The 18,445-nt window shown below is 41.8% G+C and overlaps 1 long non-coding RNA gene across 1 annotated transcript in view; it reads left to right on the forward strand.

Annotated features, from left to right (window-relative positions):
• The window catches only part of LOC134153764 (uncharacterized), a 36,506-nt gene extending 20,971 nt beyond the window's left edge, over nt 1-15,535 (forward strand). Inside the window, exons 5-7 of the long non-coding RNA XR_009961222.1 lie at nt 3,539-3,603; nt 4,982-5,101; nt 15,144-15,535. This is a non-coding gene — a long non-coding RNA (uncharacterized LOC134153764). The remainder of the gene's footprint in view (nt 1-3,538; nt 3,604-4,981; nt 5,102-15,143) is intronic.
• Nucleotides 15,536-18,445: the final 2,910 nt, after the last annotated feature.

Here is an 18,445-nt window from a genome sequence, read left to right on the forward strand (position 1 = left end):
TCCCTAAGAATGGTCATGATAATGAAAAAAGATCTCCAGGTTGATTGTGTCCTGTCGTGACTGAATTTGTGTGTTTGTGAAAATACAGACTCATAGTCTGAGGGCAGTTAAGGAAATTTTAATTCTCTATATTCACCTTCCAAATTTTGTAACTGTGTAATTGAGTAAATGTGTAGTTGTGGGTTCATCACGTTCTGTTTCCAGAAAATGCCTGACTGTATTGTATAGTTTGTTGAAAATGAGTAGCTCATACAACTGGATATACATCAAGAGATTAATTCCTTCATTCAATTTCCTCTTCGCCAAGGAACTTTTTGCTTGTTAAGTGTTACTGAATTTGTGTCCATCATGAAAATGAAGAGATTTAGATCTATTCTAATAAAATTTGTCTACAAAGAAAAATGAGTACCTGATTGCTCCCCTACTGTAAGAACATCCACATTCCTCACAGCTGAACTGCTCCAAAAATGTGCATATAATGAAAATTCTCCTTGTTTAAGCATAGCGTGCCATTTACTCTTCATTTTTCTCCGGAGTGGACAGTGTAAGAAATAGAAGGACCTCATTTTTTTCCCCCTAAATTGTTTCAAAATAGTTGAAAAAAGCTTAATTGTCTTTTGGGAAGGTTTTGAATACTCTCCCTTTTGTCTCATATGCAGTACAAGTTTCAATAGTCCACTTTCATTGGGGGATAGAAAAGCCAATTCCCCCAAACAGTGCTGAAAGGAAAGTACAAAGTACATCCAGTAGCCATGGCAGCAGAGAGAGCTGATGTTGCATATCAGAAAGATGAACTATTTCTCCAGAGACCCTAGAAACCCACGATGTAATAGATTATCTGTAATCCTAGCAATGAAGTAAAACAGCAGAGGACTATGGTCTTTAACAGGGGCAAAAAAAATCATTGTATTCTGAGATATCTTCACAAGCAAAGCATATGAGAATTTAACTGCTTATGTCTTAATCCAGAAGCAGAGAGGGGATAAAAAGAGAACAAAACAAAAATCCATTCTTGAATTCTGACATTTGCAAGTAGTTCCTAATAGCCTCATTTGGCAATCTGTCTCCAAACTCTGCATGTGTACATCCCAGATGTGAAATCTTCATCAGTCTTCTCTTTGTAAAAGTAACATCCCTAGGTGGTTTTTTTTTTAGTCATCGAATCAAATATAACTTTGGATTGCAGGAGAAAATGATTCTTCATCACACATCACAAGAGAAGACATGTCTTGATCTTTGGATTTTGAGCAGCTCTAGCTTACTGAATAGCCAGGGAATACAATGACTATCTAAGTGAACTACTGACCATCCTCATGAATATATTGAATTAAATCAATTTATTCTTTAAGACTGCCCCTTTGTCAGTAGGACTACATGACTTTATATAACTATAGCACCAGGGTGTCTTTACTAAGTTGCATACACTTTCCAATTTATTTGGTCATTTATAGTAACTTTGTGACTATGCAGAATTCTTCATAAATATTTAATTAAAATTATTCTGCAGACAAAAGCACCAGGGAAGAGTCAGAACAGAAAGTGAGTCACTGTTTATAAATCAGAGATGAGTGACTAGGCAGCTCTTGGAGAGGGTTGTTGATGCTGGTTAGATCAGCTGTGGATGAGTCCCATGTAGGCTTGCAGGCTGCCTCCTGGAGCAAGTGGGCAGTTAGCTGCACTAAGAAGCGTGCGCTAGTTGAGGTGCTGGGACCACCCTGTTACCATCCTGGAACCAGAGAAATTTCAAAATTAGAGGCTTGTTCTTTTGCCTGCATGGCTTTGTGATTTGTAAGGCTTTTTTTTTCTCCACAACAACAATCAAATCCCTTAGTACTGGCAGAAAAAAGAGAGAGATGACATGTGACTTCTTGCTAGCCTATCTTTTTTATTAGAAAAATCCATATGGATCAAAGCATCATGAATTCACTATGGCTTAACAGTTGATGTATGACCCTGCCAAGCACATTGAGGTAGATACCCAAGTACCACAATACCTCACTTCTAGGCACTTGATTCTGAACCAAGTGCAATCTGCAGACTCAAACTGGGATCCTAGTCCTGGCTAGGTACCCAGTGTAGTTGTGTCAATCAGAAAACAAAAATATTTTTTATTTTAAAAAAATCTGCGGGGCTGGAAAAACTATTTCTTGTACTATCAGCCAGAGTATCTATGAGCAAACAAGCACAACTACTCAGAAAGAAAACTGTATAGTCTAAACTAGTAGAAATGACTGTAGCAGTAAAATAATGGTAAAATCAGTAGGAGTAAACAGTAAGAGTAATTTATTTCAACTTTCAGAAGCTTTTACCATGATATTATGGATGGAAATAAGAAATAAAAAGTGATCATGCGTTAAAATAATTGATTGTTCATTAAACACTTAGTGTGCAATACAGCAGTTCCTGTGTTCCTCTGGTATAACTTAATTGACTTCTGTTCATGCTAATGTTTTTCTGGAATTTGTTTTCATTGCTTCGGTGGCCTAATAATAGTTAATTTAGCATATGTGCTTAATTGCAAAAAGGTTTTAAATAATAACAAGTATTAGGCTGACCTCTTGATATTACCTGGTTAAAGGAAAGCAGATTCCACAATCCCTCAAGAGGTGAGCACGCCTGACGTTCACGGTAGCCTGGATGGCTGCCGAGTCTCTGTAACAGCCTGCATTTCCTCAGGACACCGAGCTTTGTGTTCCTCCGGACTGCCTTGCTGTGCTCCCACTGCAAAGTGGCCAAGGTGTGCACGAGGGCTTGCAGGCACCGGTGGGAATGACCTTTATGGAGATGGGTGACAACCTTGTTGCCTACGGATGTTCACCTGGGCCCACTACAGAGACAACCACCTTTTCCTTGGAAGAGTTTTGGAAAGACTGCACTTAGTAATAGCCATTTTAAATTAAGAAGAACCTATTTGGTTTAGTCTGAAAATATTGGGCTGCTAACGGTAGCCGTTGAGGAATCGCTCCAGAAGATCAGCCAGTGCTGCGGTGGCACACAGCTGTCCGGAGCAATGGGGTCACGGGCTGTGCTGCAGGAAGATGCAGGGCATTTGTAAGCTGATGACAAAACAGACCAGTTATGCCTGACTCAAAGGCTGCAAAGTCTTCAAGAGGCTCAGTGGTCCCTCTCTCAAAACGGAATTCAGCGACATTTCCTGTGTTAAGCTAAATCTGGATGTTTCAATGGAGAATTGCTTCTCCCATAGAGAGACGTATTTCAAATTTCTTGAAAAGTTTGCATTTATTCCAAAACCAAGGTATAATCTTCCAACAAATTATAATAAATTGGAAAGCATGAAGAGGTTCATTAAGTCTTGTGCGTCTTTGCTTATGATAGCTTTAAGCTGATTTTAACTTTGTTTTCATAGTTTATAAAAATTTCCACAAAATAGAAAATTTTACTGAAAAAAATGGTGATGCAAAGGATAGCTGAAAAAGACTGGTTATCATTATGTCAGTCTCATTGACTTGTCCTCATTGAATGATGCATATTTTTTCTGCCTATGTAGATTTTCTCAACTTTGCTTACTCTTTTGTAGCATATTCTGTCTTCCTGCGGAAGTCTGAGAAACTGCCCTGGAAATAAATGAAACTATGGTCAAATGTAAGTTACATTACATTAAATTACATTAACTTATATTGAATTACAGTAATTTGCTCAAGTAATACATATTTCCATTTTGGGATAAGTCTAATTTTGCATTGTAACACTATGCTGGAAGTTACTGCTGTTGAGCGACAGCTATTGTCACAAACTGCTTTCTCAGATTTTTCAGAACCGCAGGATGCTATCAATCCTCAGGGAAAACGCTGAAATTAAAATTCAAAATTGCTTCCCATTTTAATTTTAAACGAAAAGTATCTTCAGCCTGTGTAATTGTACACAAAATAAGCCCCCCTCCCCTGCATTTCACATATAAAATCCTTTCCTTCCCGGTTCGGTTCCTCTTCCGTTTGTGCCTATCACCGCTTGTCTTATCTCAGACTTGAGGGGCGGCCACACTCGGCACCAGGTGATCGGCATCTCTCCTGGGAGGTGCCCAGCTCGCCTTTGGACACGGCGCAAATACTGAACAACGGTGCTATCAGGTGGATGCGACAGGCAGTTTTCTTTCAGTAATTCTTAACCAGTGCGAAAGGCCTCCCCGCGTGCAGTTCTTTTTTACCGACGGGCTAGTTTGAAACCAGTCTGCCGTTCCCAGTCGCTAAAGGGCTGCCTCTGGCACTCCTGCGTGAGCACCGCTGATCACATCAGCTGGGCATTGCGCTGCCTGCGCCTCACGCCGACGGTCTTGCCGCGTGAAGGGCAGCAAGCGGCGCGTGGGCGAGCAAGCTGCAGGGCCCGGGTCGCGCTCCGCTGGGCGGAAGAGCCTCACCGGACGCTTCCAGCCATGCTGCCGTTTTGCACTGCCACGGCACCTTCCGCCGGAGAGTCCTCGAGCGCTGTGAGAAGGAAGCCGCTTATTTTAGGTTTACCAGTGTGAGGTGAAATCACTTATAGGCTCTTCTGGGTTTCATATAGCCCCACTGTGCCACTGGAGAGGTACCAGCCAACACGGAAACGTGGGAACATATTGAGCCTTAAAATCTTCTTGATCTCTCCCAAAACATTCCTGGAAATGTAACTGTATGGTTTATACATGCAAATTATAGTACTGATCCTGTCATTAGTGCTTAGGCTGTCCTGTCATTAATACTTAGGCTGGTGTGTCTTCAGGCTGCCTCAGCTCACATGCTCCAGAAAGAGGCTTGCAAACTCTTCAGTGTGAATTAATCCTGCGCTTGTTTTATATTGACTTAGTTTGATACTGTGACGTCACCTAAATTTGTTATCTGCTGCAGTGTAACCTTGATGAAACCGCCAAAAAAGTCGAAAGAACTTTATCCATTTTGAATGCATGATAAATGGAAATGTTTCTTTTTTCTTTTTTTTCTTTCTTTTTTTCTTTCTTTTCTTTTTTTTTTTTTTTTTGGTAACACAGGGGAAGAGAAACTTAAGGCGCAAAAAAAAAAAGCACAACTGCTTTTCAGCTAATATGGTGCAGCTCTGGGGGGCAGCTTGAACATATCCTTCTGCACAGAGGGCTCTGCTACAGGACCAGGTAGGCAAAAACTTGGTATTACAATTTTTAAAATTCTTACTTGGTACTTTTAAGTAAAGGGCGAAGGCCAACAAATGAGGCAGATTTTGATAGGTGACTTTGCTTCCAAGTGGGCTGAAGCCTACAAGAAAAAGCATTTCCATACCAACCTGGACTTTTCTGGCACAGAAGGCAGGAAGACATCCTCCCCGTCCCACCAAGCCTGTCTATAGCCTTGCTTCTTTTCAAGACAAGAAAATTGTTTTCACTGGCTCTCAGTAAAGAATGCTGTTTTCTTCTCTCTTATATACATCCAAGTTTTCAGAGCTTTGCAGATCCCAAGCAAGAACGTATGGTATAAAGTCAGGATACTGTTGTTTTATTCCCTGTGTTATGCTAAAGGAAAAAAAAAAAACTTATAAACAGCTGCAGGCAGAAGAGAAGGCTCTTGCGTTCAGTGCTGGCTTTATGATGCTGAGGTGAAGTCGGTATGAGTCACTCCTATAACTTACATGGGCATGACACAGACTTTTGACATTTAATATTTTCTTTTACACTTACTAAAAGTTATAATTCCTCTTGAAAGCTTGGATTCACTTTTTTTTCGTACCGTATAGTCCCTTAATATTTGGCATTTTGCCATTTTCCCAATGTGCATAGTCCATCCAAATACTTTTCTGGCCCTTATTGCTACAGTGGATGAGTGTTTATAGAATTTATAGATTTTATTCAATCAGTAGCTCATATTGTACTTGGCAATTAGAGACACAGGGAGTCATTGCACCAGCCGAACCAGGAACAGAATCAGGGTGGTGTATATTGTATTTCAGCTGTGGGATCAAGTCTGTGCTTAAGCTCAACTTGCTTTTTCCATGCAGACTGTTTGGAAAGAATTGTGAACTGTGAAATGTTTAAGCGAACTCAAAAACAAGGTGAAGGAGAAAATCTGGGCTCTTTTTACCCATAAAGTTGACCTCATCCTGCCCCTTTTGCTTGCTAAGTTTCATAAGCAGAATGTTGTGTGTTAAAAATAGCATTGTCTGATTTTATTATAATGGCCAGTTCAAACAAACCACAGCACAAATAAGATATTTTTCATTGCTCCTTTTTTCCCCTTACGTCAGTCTTCTTTTTAGGCAAACCCATATAAAAAAGGGTATATTCTAGGGTAGCTTTTCTTTCGTTCTGTGAGTGTGTATGTGTTCACTTTCACAAACACGTGCGCACACACACACACACCTTTACAGTGGTGCATAAGTCCTCTCTTGTGGATATTCAGTGAACAACTTTTGGCAGACAAGTCTTCATACAAGATGACTGAGCAGCTAAAATGGGGGGTCCTCTTACAGTGATGTTCCTGTACTGCGCTGAGCGACAGGTATCCTAGCTAGGACAACAGGACCAGGCAGGGTGCAGAAGCAGATCAGAAAGCACACAGGCTTTTCATCCTTTCTCCAGCCTGTGTAAACAGAGCCTAGGTCTTTTGAATGCTGAATGATCTCTGCACTGATTTGTTCCTGGTGGCGCAAAGCCAAGTAATACCTTCTGCATTTTCATCGCTGAAAGTTCACAGCACCATGTGCTCTGAACTCTGATTTTTTAGTCCTGAGTGTACTTGGGCTACTACCACAAGCTAGGCAGAAATAATAGTTAAAATTAGTGTGGCTAGTAATACAAAAGCATTGGAAACAAAACCTCCAGACGTGTAACCTGGACTCACAGTGAGTGCCGCTGGTATTGGTGGTGCTCTGTGCAATCATACCAATGTGTTTGTATAGGTTTTATACATGCTTAGGACTATGAGCTAGATTTTCATGTCCCCTGAGACTCTTATATCCCTCTAAAATATGCATTTTCCCCACTTTTAAGTGTGTCTTTACTGGAGAGGGGATTAGTGTTAGAGAGAGGAAGACAGCAGCTCTTTGAGCCCAGAATTACTGTCTTCCTACCTTCTTGGAGGGTAGAAAAGGGCCATGGTTCAGCCAGATCATTTAGCTGCTACTATCTTTCACAAAGTAGTAGTAGAAAGAGGCAACCGAAGAGGATAGCAATTTTGTCCTGCATATGGACTTACAGAATATTTCACTAACTTTGTCAGCTTTGAAAACTAAGCAATCTAGTAAGAAAATATCACTGATCACGAGACAGCACTCGATTACCAACAAACCACATACGTAGCTTATGCCTGGTCTGTAAGTTGCTCTGAAATAATTGCTTGCCCTTCACTTTTTAAATGATTTGAGAAATGGCAAGGAGCACTTTCACTGCAAGAGAGAAACACATGCTGTGTACCTACCGATAAAGCTTGATTTCTGTCTATTTACAAGTGCTGCTTCAAGCTGTGTCCTTTCTAATATTAGACACATACTGGAAAGGCAGACCTGGACTGGGCAGCCGTTCCTTTGGGACTGCTAGGGGTCAGTAGCATTTGCTCCACAGCGTCATCAAGCAACAAGGAGCCTCTGAAGAGCCCTGGGGCAAAACATGAGCTGAAGCTTTTACACTGCAAGCAAGAATTAAATTAGTAAATGATGATGAATGAGCAAATATTTCAGGTGGATCCTAGTGGACAGAATCAGCAACATGGACAGTTTGTGGGATGGAGTTTGGCACATCAGTTCAATTTTGTGTGCCTCTTTTTCTGTGCTATATCCATGAATAATGGGTAGAAATATATTGCTCTTTTGTATCATGCCTTGATATCTAGAACATTCACAGTAATGTTGCATTTGAATAACATTGTCCATTTTAAAACACTTAAAAAGCCTATTTTTCTCATTCTGTATAGAATTATTCTTTTAAAATGCTTCTTTCCTTACAATGGGGTATCAGAGTGTTATGTGCATCAAGGATACTATTGACATATTCACTGGGATATTTTTAGCGTAGTGGAAAAAAAATTTTTTGAGAAAGGTCAGTTCTTTCACTGTGCTAATTAAATTGCTTTGGAAGGAGATTATATCACGATGGTGACCAGCAGGCTAACCAGAAATCATACACCAGTCTGCAGTAGGCAGCTTTTGTAAAAGTGTTGGTATATGAATGGCTGGCAGAGAGATACACAAATATGCTAATAGATTGCCAGTGAGTCATTTGATAGAATATTTGTTTCTTTGATGTTTTAATTTCACAAAGCAGGGCAAACAGAGGTATCTCTGGAAAAGAGATCGTTTTCATCCACTTAAAATTACATTTCTTATTGTCTAAGCATAGTATTTTATATGTGTTTTTTAGTAGCAGACTGTTACTATTAAATGGAAGCAAACACAGAAGCATCAGCTGGTTAATCATGGCCATTAGTAAGGCTGTATTTATTGAAAGTGTGTTTCCAATACACCTTTTGAAAAAAAATAAAGATGCTCTGAATAAATGGGAAGACGGTAATTTTTCCCCTCGGGTGTGGCTGGACTGAAAGTATAACAAATTCAGACAGTATTTGTTTCCAGTTCACAATAGTCTACTCAAAATGCAAATGATTCCACATCACAACTTTCTTCAACTTATCAGTAAAAGTAGATTCAATTTTTAAGCTGCTCACAATTAAACTTACTGTCCTCCTTTTGCCAATTATTTTGCGTTCTCCAGCATCTCGTTTTGCTTGAATGGCCGGGAACATTCCTCAGTTTTCTCTTTTAATCTTTCCTTCTCTATGGGATCTTAAGCATAGTTGGCTGAACCTCAGGAAGTGTGTGCAGTCCAAGGAACAACACAAACAACCTAATTCAGAACTACCACAAGGTGGGGTTAGGCATTTTCGATTTAGGCAGTTTGCAGAATGAGTAATGGTCATGCTTGTCTCTTCTTTCTTCTCTAAAATCCTCCACGCTTCTGTAACATGTATTTGCTCTTTCCAAAATTATCTCTAAGTCTGTTAAAAAGCAGAACTCTACTCAGCTGCCTTCTCACTCCTATGCTCACCAATGATTACTACAGTCTTCAGGCTTCAGTCCTATGGTCTGTATTGCTTGGCCACTTTTATCAGCGGAAGTCTCTGCTTCTGATTATTGAAATACGAGCAACTAATTTTTCCAAAAGCTTTTACTGATCTCCTACAGAGCACTTTGGTAGCTTAGCAAAGATGTCTATGCTCTAGGTGACCCTGCTGAGCAGGGAGGTCGGACTAGATGATCTCCTGAGGTCCCTTCCAACCTTACTGATTCTTTGATTCTATTCTATGATTCTACAGCTAAAAGCAGATTTTGTTGGTCACCAGTTAACGGCATAAGGACTGTTAATCTGTTAACTAGGTGACTGTTGCTTCCGAATGACTGTAAACACATCTTACTACTTCTGTCTGCAGATAGCACAAATTCACTAAGATGTGCCTGTTTGGTGAGAGTATTTATCCCCTTGCATGAAACTGTCAGTGTCATTCAAGATATAGATGTTAATAAATATCTGCACAAAGCAATTCACTAACTCTAAATTAAATTATTGCTGTAAATATAGCAATTAAGAGGGTGGAATTGGGGAAAGGTAGTTAGCATACCAGGTTTAAGTGTCATATACTTAACAAGAAGTCCAAGAGGGATGTGATGGATTCAAGACCAAATGATTCTGCAGAGGAAGATCAACACTGTCAAAAACAGTTGCCAGATTTAGGGACCTATCAAGGCATTTACAAGTGGGGATCACAAAGGGATTGACTGGAATTTTCTTTAGGAAGGTTAGTACAATTTAGAATCCAAATTTCTTATGAAATATTTGAAAATATTACCTTTAAATTCAAACTAATCACCAAAATATGCTGTTAATTTTCAGTGATTCTGAAAGCCTGTCTTCCCCATCTTTGACACAAATATACATACGATTCTGATAGAAATCCCTGAAGACGAGTATTCACGCCTGCGAACCAGAGAGCGTGGCTCCCAGAATCACACATCCGTGATATCTGTCAGCTCTAAGCATCTTCTCTCCGATTTTCTAAATTGGATGTGCAGAATCTCAGCTCAACATTTCTGAGGCTTGTTGACAGCAGCAATAATTACATGGTGAAATGCAAACTAACAAGCTGCATCTACTCACTATTAAGGATTAATGATCTGAATTTTAGTCTTTGCTTCCCTATAGGGTAGCAAATTCACCAAAATCATGCAATTGTAGAACCTATATATAGAAATGAGATTCTGCTGCTTCTCCCATTATCTGAGACCAGGTCATAGTATAAATGCTCTATAGCTGCATGTGCCTGAGGCAAAATTAAGATGCTCATTTAACCATTTCTCTGATACAAACCTTCGTCTGTTGTCCCCTGGGGTATTTATCCCCACCTCTGTGCTGTCTTCATCACTTTTTTTTTTTTTTTATCATTGTCCTTACATTTGTCATAACAGTGAAATGGTACTTGCTGCACACTGTGAGTCACCTCACAAAAGGGACTTGCAACTCAGTGCTTTCCTTTTGACTCCCCACAGTTGTGCTACTCCCTGCACTGCAAACGCTCTCGTGTCTGAAGTACTCAGACTCGTGTCTCTGCTCGGACCTGACTTCTGAATCCTAAAACACTGGGATTTGCTGCCGTTCCATCTACTTGGCCTTTTGGGCTTGTTGTCACAAGTGCACTGGAAGATGTGACTGCAGGCCCCTCCAGAGCTCTCTGGGACAGGTCAGCTGGGTGGCAGAAGGTAACAAGCTCAGAGACACACATGTGCAGGGACTTGACTGGCCAGTCCACTTTAATCCAGCTCAGTTAATCTTTATATCCCAGTTTTGAGTCATCTCCAAAGCTACGTACAGGTGTAATGGTAAAGAAGGGATATTGCTGTTTATTGGTGTTGTCCCTCCCATCACACCTGGAGTACATGGAATATTGGTTAATATGAACAAAGAGTTGCCATCCTCTTCGGGCTTCTCATAAACTCAACTTTTACACTGCATCTCTAGCTAGGTGATGGGCGCATAGATGCCATTCACCTTTTTCTGTCAGTATTTTTCTTCTCATTCAATTCCTCATTATGACGAACTCCAGTGAAAGGAGGATCAGCCCTGTATTTAGTTTGATTTCTATTTGAAGAGACTTGCCATTTTAAAACCAGCCAGAAAGTTTGTTTCGGGTCACTTGTATAGGACATTTACCAGACATAGCAAATCCTCAGGCATTCTCTGCTTCCTTAGCATGACTGTGAGCTCATAAAACACTTAAAACCTGACTATGAACTCTAACCGTGAATGCAGCTGAACCTTTCAAGCAGGATTTTGCTGGGTGTTTTTGTGAAAGCTACTTGAAAATGCTGCTCTTTCTTACCTACCTTTAGTAGCTATTGTGTGGAGTTTTTTATTTATATTACTGTGGAACCTAAGCATACTAACAGAGCATATGTTAAAGCATCAAACAGGCACAGATTTACTTGTACTATGTGAAATGGTATAGACGCTCACGCTTCACGCAGTGTGGTTGTGGCCATGTGGCTACATAGCCTCCTTACTCCTCCCAGGCCGACTGAAGCTATTTAGCTGAGATATACTAAAGCAGAAAAAATGTGGGAGAAAGGAAATATTGATATTTCTGAAATGCAGATGGATGTAGGTTGCCTGGGTCCTGTAGGCAGGACATGTCAGAGCTAGCAGTGGAAACCAGATTTCTGAGCCCAATCTAGCATCTTAATGACAAGTACAGTCTTCCTCTTGTGGAATGTAAGCCCTATTTTTAGTCCCCAAGCCATTACAGCTACGATATCTGTATTCTGAAACTATGCTGAAGATTTCTTATGATATAGTTTCTGTGACTGTTTGCATGAGTAAATCTTACAGTCAGGCAATGCATGAATAGTTTGCCACATATAATTTACTCAATGTATTCAGATGCTGTATCCTGAATACTAAGCACCATGCTCTCGTCAATGAAAACGGCTGATTTGGAATATTTTTGCTTGGTAGTTGGGGTTATATGCAAATCTTGCACTTTCATGTACAATTCAAGTAAATGGCCCTGTTTTTTTTAAAAAAAGATCATCTAGCCAGACTGCAATGAGACAGCTGGCCTGGCTAGTCAGACTCCAAAGGGAATGGTGGGAGGGAGAGAAAAGGCAGTTCTGGACTGAAAATGCATGTGTAATTTCTTGCTTAAAGGCTTGAAGAAATATGCTGTGTATGTCCTGCCCCAGTAGCCCTTGGAGCTAGAACATTCAAGCTATTTTCAGCTGCTGAAAGACAGCTCCAAATCTCTAACAATTTTATCAAATTCTATTAACCATTATCAGTAGCACTCCCATTAACGTAAAAATTGCCCAGTGCTCCTTTCATTTGCACTACCATAAAAGCAAGCCTACAGAATGAGTGGAGATTCAGAGGTGAAAGGACTATGAGAATCAAGCCGATACACTTTTAATAAGAGTCTTGACCTTTATTTTACCTTATTCTCCTTCTAATTTCATTCTGGGATCATTCCCTTGGAGTTTCATCATCTCATGGTACACCTAACTCAACCTCCCACCAAGGGTTCAGCCTGCTGTCTTTGCTCAGGGAGGTCTCTTGCTATTCGTACTAGGAGTTGTGCTGAGTAAGAGCAACAGGAGAACACCTCACCCTACAAATGTCAAAGGCAAAATCTCCCACCGACTTCCGAAAGGCTGTATCAGAGCTGTGTCTGGCTAGAATTCTCCTTCCCCATTCCTGGGAAACATTCAGAAACACCTTTGCATTCAGAAATGCAGAAGGGTTTAGTATGCTGAAAGCTTCCCTTTTTTGCTTTTTTTCTTCTTCTTTATTTTTAATGAGAAAGCCAAAGAGACCTATAACACTAAGAAGCTATTAGGCCTGTCAGCTGTAAGGCTAGCACGCGGGTGTCTGTGAGTTGTGTCACTGGTTTGCTGATAGGAATCTTGCACAAAGAATATCTTCAGCATTAATCAGACCCTCTGAACCAGGCTGTCGGCTCAAGAGAAGGGAAACAAAATCCAAGCCATGATTGCAAGTCTCACAGCGCCTGTCAGGGAGCTAGGAGGATGGGGAATCAAACCCTGCGGCTGATTTCTAATTGGGAAGACAATGAGACATCTGAAACAAGATAACTGCAGTTAGGATGAGAGACACTAGAAAGATGAAGAAAAATACTTCTTCAAAAGAACAAACGGGTTCCTCTCTGGAGGGGAACATAAGGGGAAAAAGGTAGCCTGCTTCGACCAGAATAGCTGTACAAATTAGACAGAAATCTGTGTACACAGAGAGAAATCTCTTCCTCCTTAAAGCTTTCAATTGATTTCAATGGGATGAGGATTTTCCTGTCAAAGTAAATGAATATTATTAATCTGGACTCTAAGTTATCAATATACAGATGTTATTTTTCTCTTACTCTCATACTGAGAACAAAATACCTGACTACTTCTGTATATTCAAAGATTCAAGAAATAACACAAGGTTACTGTGACATCTGAGAATAACAAGACAATATTTAAAAACAGAACATAAAACAAATCCCTTTCTGTGGCTGATCCACAGAGTGAAATGCTGTGGGACTACCAGGAAGAGAGATCCGAGCCTTGAAAGATTAATGTCTTTTTTAGCCAAGCATTCTCCCAAGTGAGCTGGCCCCACTGGACTAGTTACAGTGTTGTAGAGAAGCTGGCAACAGCCTGATGTGAGGTGACCTGAGGTGATGCTGATGGCTCCTGTCACTGGCTTGCTGCCTTCATCAGCACCTTCCTTCTCAAAGAGTGGTCAACCAGCAGAGAAATTTAAAGGGGTTCAAAGACACTCACCACTAATTTGCTCACAGCTAGGAATATCCCTATCAAATGAGGGAAGAAGACAAGTATTAACCATTTAATCATGACAGGTAGCAGCTGAGATCAGGGCTTCTATTACCAAGATTTCTGGTAAATAAATCATCCTTCCTAAAATCAGTGATAGATGTCCTCTGCTAACACAAATGCCTTTAAGGTGTCCTGGACTTGTCATACTCCATCTTCTGTCTTAAGGGAAGACTGTTAATGTTGATGTGTTTGGGCAGCTCTAATACCCTCTGCGAATTGAGGCAAATGGAAGTGGGCTTGAGAGTGAGAGTTTACAGTAGATGGAGTACAGAAAAGCTTGAAGAAAGGGGAATTATGGCTTATTAGAAATCTCACTTCAGCTCCCTTATTCCCTTCAATGGTAATTTTTGTCTTCCATACCTAACAGAGTCTGCAGGTAGTGAATATCTACACTTTCTAATGCAATGTCAGTCATAATATAGCTTGGATATGACCTGTTCACCCACGAGAAACTGGAGATGCAATTTGAAGCATTTGAAGAATATTGTTTCAGCGTATGTTGAATGCAGAGTAGCTGACATTTCCCTAAAAGTTACTCAGAAGCAACACTAATTGTCACATTTTTTCTGAAATTTTATGAGTGGCGTCAGTGCTTAAAAAAGCCAAGCCAATCTGGAGAAGGCTTTGCTGCAAATGTTGAGCAGAGCTCAGAGCTCTTGATGTTCCCTGTTAAGGTCATGGGGAAAGGGAGCACACGAGCTGATTCCTTCTGACAGTCTTCCTGGTGCGGCAAAGCTGACAATCACAGGAAGGCAGAGGCTTCCATCTCTAAAAATAAATTCAAACGAGAGAGTATCATGAGAGCATCTTAGCTGCACAGTGTAGCAGCAGCCACAGCGCTTTCCTTGGTCTCCCTAAAGCTCCTGCTAAAAGGAGTCAGACCGCTGCCTTTCATGTATTGTTTAAATCAAAAGTCTCTAAACAAGCAGCCAACAAGTGTTTTGACATTGTAAACTTGCCTTCAGGCGTCCTGCTTCTTCACATGCAATTTGTGTCATCTTTCCTATTTCTGCAAGGTTTTCAAGCCCGTTTAAGTATAGACATGAGTCCTCTCACAGACAAAGAGCCAGAATGTAATTTTGACTCTCATCTATTTTGGATTAAAGGGAAGAGAAAAAGAAGAAATAACTAAATTATCAAGGAGAGAGCACAACATGTCATTTAAAAATCATCAGGATCAAACACTCCTGTTTGTTCGAGGAGCGTGGCTGCTAGAAAAGAGGCTCACAATTACACAGCTGCCCAGGGAGGGACTGCAGGAGACCTCTAACCCAGCTGCATTGCTCTGCTCACACAACATCCATGTTTTTCAGATGCAGTGAATAACTCTATGGCAACCTCTGCAGCAGAGCCTGGAGAGGAGAAGCTGGTGCACCACGTTAGGTAATAGGGCATGTACACTCCTGAAACCCTACTGATGTAACGCTTGCTGGCTGAATCTGCCCAGAGGATGGGGAAGAGGATTTCTGTCTCTGCCAGCCCGTGCTCTGTATCCAGACCCGCTTACTTGGGCTGTGCTGAAGGACACCAAGGGAAAGCTGCATACGACTGCTATCAAAGTGACACAGCCATCAATTTCCTGGGTTTAGATTAACATTTTCCTTTGTTTAAGACACAAAGACATCTGAAAGAGTAAATTAAATCCAGCTTCACTTGCCAGAAATGGTGCCTATATTTCTTGATTACAGACAGAGATGGGACTCAGCGTATCTATAATATTTTAACTCTTGGCTTTATAAAAGCTTAAGGAAGATTTTAAAGGAATCACAGAAATTTAAGATGGAGACCTACATCCATAATAATCAAAACTGAATTTATATTCAATAAATTAATCCTTATATTTATAGCTTATGTATGTGACCAGCTAGCTAGTTTCTGTGGTTTGAACCTGTGTCCATTTATTGTGACACAGGACAGATGTTTTAGTGACACAAGTTGTCACGGTCATGTCAAAAGCTGGAGTTGACTGAGATCTCTGGCTCGTTCTCTCTTAGCAAAGAGCCGCAGCGGTGCTGCACGAAGTCACAACTGATCTGCCCTGCTCCTCTGCTACTCTCACCGCACAGTCAGCCGGGGGGGAGCTTATGAACACTCCTTGTCCACCTCAATATAAAGTCTGGCTTTTAATTAAAACACAGTTCCCTCAGCAGTCTAATCTGAAACGTTTGAATTTGCATGGAAGTGAGGCACCTTCCCCAGCGCTACTCTGTTGCAGGAAAGATAACCTCCATCACAGGAGCGGGGCACACTCCAGGAGAGCCACAGCGTCTTGAATTGCTGCAGCAAGACTTGCAAGGTCTCTCACAGTTGGTTACCTCAGTCACTAGTGAAGTGCAGGGTAAATGCAATGAGGTTACTGGAACTTAGATTAAAAGCTGTATAATAAGGAGAACTGCAGGTTATACAGGTTTTCTGTATATTATACAAATTCTGTGTCTTTCTGCAAAAAGAGAATCGGAGGGAGGGAGGAATCTTAGCAGCATTCCTAGTAAGCACATTTCTCATTACACATCCCCCAAATGTGTACTTTACAGTTACTTTAGTGATGGAAATATTGCAGCTATTCCCTACCCTGCGAGCTGCAGCCATACTGACTTAATGAGACCGTCTCTGCTCCCAACACTTTGAGTGAAGACAAATCTCTGTTAGTTGTAGGAACAGTGAGGCAAATAAGCAGATACATATCCTAGCACATCTACTTTATGAGGTTATGTAAACGGGATTTTGTGGGGCTTGAACGTCGGTGCTAGAGAAAACCCTGTCAGGAAGACGGCGTTCTGCTGAGCGACGCACTGAGCCTGCAGCCACTGGGAGGGGAGGGACTGAGGAGCAGCCGCGCGAGTGCCCCAGGATCTGTAAGGGGAAGCCGGTGCCCGGGGGGCAGCAAGGCTGCGAGGCTGCAGCCGTGGCACTGCGCAGACCGTCACACCAAGCTGCCGAAGCACAGCCCGGAGCTCATTACAAAAGGGCAGGTGGCTGAAGCCCTGCTTGCTTCCTTGAACATCACTGGCTCTGCTGGGAAATTAAAGGTGCTTTCCTTCTCTGCTGCTTTTAGAGCTATTTTCTTTCTCTCGTCTGCCTTTCAGTGTGAAATTTTCCCCAAGGACTGTTTTTCCCCCCCAAGAAGTGTCATAACAAAAATAATTTCATGGTCACTTTGAATCCAGCAGCATCTCCTCCCCTGCCCCCAGCTGTCTCTGAAGTCGGTTGGGTAGGTGATACGCGCTGCGAGAGCGCAAACAGCCAGCTGCTCCAGCGGGCGGGCGTTATTCATGCCAACAAGCTCTTGAATCTAACAGGGAATTTCCAGGCATCTATTGCTCACTCTCTCTCCAAAATAACTTTTAGTATTAAAATATACAAACTAATCATCCTTTTAATCCAGCAAAAGCTGTGCTATATCTGCTCGATCATGAGACAGTTATTTCTGCCCTGAGCATCAAGGATGCTGAGTGAAAAGGAATATTTTTATCTTTTCTTTTTTTCACAAGTGCTGAAAGGAATATCCAGTTTTAGGAAGTAAAGCTGATGATTTGTGCAGAGACTGGTAGCCACAAACGGAGAGAAGATTTAGCAGAACGGCTGTCCTAGGGAAGCCAGCTGAACCGGTTCGTAGCCGTAAGGGGCTGGGGTTTCTCAGCCTGGTTTCTGCGCGGGGGTGACCGTGCCTGGTTTGCTCCCATTCCTGCGCTGCACCGCGCAGCCACTGGAAGGCCAGGCGTCCCTCTGCGCCACAGTGGCCTCTCCGCAAAACGGGCAAACAGCTTGACGGAGGAAGAGAAATACGCTGAAATGCTGTGAGATACGGCAAGAGGGACAGCATACACTCCTGAAGTGGTTATTTGCCCAAGGGAGGTTTTCGCTAGCCCTTCTGACCCTTCAGCTTTGCAATCTCCTGGCCACTCGGAAGCTCCCCCCAGCCCTGAAAACCTCGGCAGCCTTCACCCCCCAAACACACCTGCTCCTCGCAGCGCCAGCTAGGTAAAGGGCGAATCAAGCGCTTAACCTGCTTTCCCGGTGACGCTGGCAATTTTGGGGGCCACCATCGCAAGGCGTGCTTGTTCGCGCTCTCGGCTTTGGCCCTGGCGGAGGCGCAGCTGCTGGCCCTGGACCCCGACGCGTCGCGCGGCAGAGCAGCCCTCGATGGTGCCCTGCGGCCCCGCACCCCCCCCGCCAAACACCGGTCACAGAATCCTTCTCGCTAAATAAAAGGCAAGGAAAAGATTTTCTCTTTTCCTTTCCACTGACTGGAAACTTGCAAGCTGTTCTTGCAACAGGAAATAGAAATAATTTTTATAACCATGTTAAATCTCTAGATGCCAGTGAAAGTTTCAGTGTCATGATTTGTGTGGAAGAGGAAGAGCTATTGGCAGATTAGTGGAAGGAGTCTCTACTTAAAATTTAGCCTGTTTCACTTACTGCATTCGGAAGTGGTTATTTACTAGCAAAGGCTGCCTTAGTAGTTTTATCAAAATAGTACCTTTCAGCCAAACAGCATGACTTTTTAGGTGATATATTCCGGAAATAAGGTGAAATGCAAACCGCTGTAACTATTCACAAAGTCATGCCAGATTTGTGTAGAAGAAAACCTTTAAAAGAAAACAGGTTACAAGAA

Source organism: Rhea pennata, chromosome Z (assembly GCF_028389875.1).
Source record: "Rhea pennata isolate bPtePen1 chromosome Z, bPtePen1.pri, whole genome shotgun sequence".
NCBI lineage: Eukaryota > Metazoa > Chordata > Aves > Rheiformes > Rheidae > Rhea > Rhea pennata.